The 3,767-nt window shown below is 36.6% G+C and overlaps 1 non-coding gene across 1 annotated transcript; it reads right to left on the minus strand.

The window, feature by feature from the left end:
• Window positions 1-3,033: 3,033 nt before the first annotated feature.
• LOC112524013 lies at window positions 3,034-3,140 on the minus strand. The gene has a single exon (XR_003070340.1). It is a non-coding gene; the product is annotated as a small nucleolar RNA R71 (small nucleolar RNA).
• Between the last annotated feature and the right edge of the window lie 627 nt (window positions 3,141-3,767).

A 3,767-nucleotide genomic window follows, 5' to 3' on the forward strand; every position in this document is an offset into this window, starting at 1 on the left:
ACTCGCTTATATAACAATTGTTCAAGATCAACAGATAACATGCTCTTCCCCATAATCCATGTAAGCATATAAGGAATCTCACATTTTCCCCTTTCGCTTACCCGGTGATAGAGTCTGACTTGTAATGCACATTTTTGAAACACAAAATGAGGATTAGACCATGAATTCTAGTGAGAAATCCCTTTTTATGCAATTTACAGAGTGAAAATCACCAAAACATGCAATAAAATCATAATTGTAATTATAACAAATATATATAACCTTTCGACATATCATAACTCAAGTATCGTATTTAAAATATCCAATATCTTGAAACTTATCCCATATTCAAACTTATTACATCAAATAAGGATTTATAAAACTTCCTCGCATCACACTGTGCGAGACCACCTATAGCCCCTCTTGTTTTTAAGGACCAGAGCTCCTCTAGTTGCTAACTAGAGCTCCTCTGGTCTACCAACCAGAGTAAAGCCAAACTACAAGGCCATTAAAGGCTAACCAGAAGCATGAGCCACATAGAAGCAGGGGCCAACTCAAAGCAATATTAACATAAGGCATGATCAAGCAGAACTTTTGGTCATCGACCAAAAGTAAAGTGTATCCATAAGCAAGCCAACCACAACCCCTCTAGACAACCAGAGCTTCTGGTCTCAAATATTTTAGACCAACTACAAATGCATAACATACTAGAGCTTATGAAACTAAAAATGAGTTAAACTTGAAACAAAATAGATTTTAAATACAACCAGAAGCCTTTTGGTTAATCATGAAGATCAACCAGAGCCTCTCTGGTTCTCTACCTAAGATTTGTCCATTTTTCCAAGCACTTAAGAACAATATAAGTGATCCATCCAGAGGCCAAGCCAACCAAAGGCTCTCTGCACACAACTAGAGCCCTTCTTGTTGAACTATTGATAACTCTCATTTTTTAGAGTTATTTTTTATTTATTTCCTCTATTTTTGCAATTATTAAATACCAAATTTTCTTGTTTTTTTCCGTTTATTCTAAAAAGTTTTAAAAATATGATGAAACACAAAGGAAGAAATTTTATTTCGAAAACCTGCATTTTCTAGCAAACTGCCCACTGTGGCACCATTGTGGAATGTTTACGAATTTTGTTGCATATTGCTTTTGGAGGATAAGCTGCTTGAAGAATCTGCCCAGAGATTTCCTCCAACTGTAGTTGGCTGTTGAGATGTACCCTTTTTCTTATTTTAAGTTTTTATTTATTAGTCTTTGCCCCAAGGATTTTGTGCTCTTATTTTCCTCTGGATAAAGGCTTTGTCCTTGCCCATTCCCCCTATATAAAGAGGCCTTGGGAGCTCATTTGAAGGCACATCCCTTATCCCCCATCTCTCTCTATTATTAATTTCTTAGAACTATTTTAGCTAATGTTCTTCTCTTCTTCTCTTAGTTGTAGCTTATCATTTTATTTTCTTGTATTAAAGTTGTAATTTGTTTTTAGTTTTATATTAATGCAAGTTACATTTCAGTCTTATTTAATGTCTTCCAATATGTTTATTATGAGCTAATTTACTCGTATGGGTGTGGGTGTGAGTTTAACTTAGGACTTTTATACAATATTTGGTATTTTTACTCTTTACCACTTCGTAACTTGGTCATTCAAGAATGGACTTAAACTCGACGCGGATAAGCCGATCACTTTAAGTGTTAATATTATATTAAAATATTAGATCTTAGAACCACAAGGGTGGTGCCTGATTGGTTTGAGCTTGGCTCCAAAGGTCAAAAGTACAAGGAGTTCCCAGGTTCAAATCGAAGGAGGAATAAAAATCCTTTTGCGGCCACGGAGGTTCAAATGCGGTGATTCCGGGCTATCTGCAAAGCAGGTGGTCGCCCTGGGATTAGTCAGCTTGCATAGTGGGTTGGATATCCAGGTTAATAAAAAAAAATATTAGATTTTAGACCCAGAGATGGGCGGATCCGAAATACGACTTAAGTGATGCACAAAGAACTCGAGAGAGTCTTTGATAATTACGTGGAGACGCAAATTTTGTATGTATTGAGCTAAGGATTAAGTGATGGTTATTCTTATCATAAAGAGATTTGTGTATGGATTTTATTTCTTCTTCTTTGTAGCTAAATCGACAAGTTTTGAAGTGGTGAGCGTAAGAAGTTTGTAAATTTTCACTTTCGAGAGATTGAATTTTTATAAACAACTCATAAGATTCTAACCATTTTATTGTTAATTTTATCTTAAGGAATACTTACACCCATGCCTATTCTTTAGTCTAAAAGTTTATTTCGCTATTTTAGTCTTTTTAAAGCTTTTATAAACAAAAATCCAACTTTATTCGTAAACGGAAACACGAGCAAGAAGTTCATGAAAGTCTACGAATCTCAGTAGTCTAATCCCTGTGGAAACGATCTCGGTATTTTACCACTTTATTACTTGCAAGTGATCATATTTTCGGCATGCACTTGCACCGCCACTGTGGGGACTTTGTGCCCACAGTGTGAACACGAACGATCCTAGCCTGTCAAGTTTTTGGCGCCGCTGCTGGGGATTGGCGCGATTTTTATCCTGAGATATTGATTTTCATTAGAGCCTTGGTCATTTGTTTCAATCGCACTTTCCGTGTTGTATGCCAAGGCTACATAACGGTGAACTTTTACCTCTTGATCTTGAATTAGAAAGAACCATTAGAAGACGTAGAAGAAGTAGAAATAATCGGCAAAATCCTAACTTAAACCGTACCATGGAGGATAATTTTCCTCATCGAGAGGCCACGATTAAAATTGCCGATGATAAAAATAGAGGCGCAATGGGTCAATTTGGGGGATTATCGTCTAAAGATCCCCACTCTCATTTAAAATCTTTTATAGAAATGACGGATTATTTTAAAATTCCCGGAGTCACACAAGAAGCCTTAGGCTTGACACTTTTCCTTTATACATTAAAGGATAGAGCTAGAGCATGGCTAAATTCTCAACCACCAAACTCGATCCTAACATTGAATGATTTGGCGGAAAAATTTCTAAACAAATACTTTCCTCCAACAAGGAATGTAAAAATTAGAAATGAAATTATGACGTTTTGCCAAGAAGAAGATGAAGCGGTTTCAGATGCATGAGAGAGATTCAAGGACCTTCTACGGAGATGTCCTCACCACGGAATCCCTCATTGTATTCAATTGGAGACATTTTATAATGGACTTTCCAGTTCCGCTAAAATTTTCTTGACGCAACGGCCGGTGGAGCTTTCACAGCTAAGACTTATAACGAGGGGTATGATATTTTGGAATGAATTTCTAATAATAATACTGAATGGTCAAATCATCGTGATGTTGTTTCTAAATCTGTTTCGGGCATCCATGAACTTGATGCCATCTCTTTTTTAAATGCTCAAATTGTAGCTTTAACTAATTTGGTTAAAATAATTTAAATTTAAATGGAGAAAAAAAAATCAAGTTCAATCCATAATGTCCAATCCATCTATGACTAAATCTTGTGTCTTTTGCGTGAGGACCATTCTTAGGAATATTGCCCCGAAAATTTTGTCTCGGTGAATTATGTTGGGAGTCATGCTAGAAATAGCCCATTTTCTCCCACATATAACTCTAATTGGAGGAATCACCCTAATTTTTCTTGGCCCGGAAATCCTAGACTTCAACCCCACGGGGTAACCCAAGTCCAAAATCAGCCACAAAATCCCTCGGGATATGGGCAAGGTGCTTTTCACAACTACCAAAATGGACAACCCTCACAATCACACATGCCTAGGAAAAATGCATTGGATGGTACT

The sequence above is a fragment of the Cynara cardunculus genome, assembly GCF_001531365.2.
Source record: "Cynara cardunculus var. scolymus isolate 2C chromosome LG 12, CcrdV1, whole genome shotgun sequence".
Taxonomy (NCBI): domain Eukaryota; kingdom Viridiplantae; phylum Streptophyta; class Magnoliopsida; order Asterales; family Asteraceae; genus Cynara; species Cynara cardunculus.